This window comes from Toxorhynchites rutilus, chromosome 2 (assembly GCF_029784135.1).
Source record: "Toxorhynchites rutilus septentrionalis strain SRP chromosome 2, ASM2978413v1, whole genome shotgun sequence".
Classification (NCBI taxonomy): Eukaryota; Metazoa; Arthropoda; class Insecta; order Diptera; family Culicidae; genus Toxorhynchites; species Toxorhynchites rutilus.
In genome coordinates, this window is record NC_073745.1 from 314,750,683 (window position 1) to 314,751,288 (window position 606).

Below are 606 nucleotides of genomic sequence, written 5' to 3' on the forward strand. Positions count from 1 at the left end.
TCGGTCATGTGAATGAAATAACTGCGTACTTCGGTCTTAATGCTGACAAAATTGTGGCCCAGAGCTATGATGGCGCTACTGTAATGTCCGGAGATAAGTCTGGTGTGCAAACATTGGTGAAACAACGGTTATTCATTAGATATATCCGCTGTCACGCACACGTATTAAAATTCTTGCTAAAACTTTTTGCGAATATTTTTGCACATACGGATGTTCTATATCAAATTTAGTAAAAAAAAGGAATTAGACGTAGTAGAATTTGTGCGTAACGTGCCTTGCTTCTATAGAGAAGCTCTAAGCAGATCATCATTTTGATAGTACGCTCAAAAATGCAATTGATGTATCTTGCGAAACTATGAATGACAGTAGCGTCATCAATTGTCGTCGTTTATATGAATCGATTATAGACAGAATTATTGACGAAATGACGAAACGGCTTAAGGAACTAGATGAACACAATTTCGTCCCTTTGTTGAATCACGAAAATTTTGCCGACTACGATGTCGCATTACCTACTGGGAATTTGAAAATGCTTATTTCATACCACCATTCGATTAAGCGAAGCTTAATAGTCATTATTCCGATTATCGTTGGACAAAACCTGCA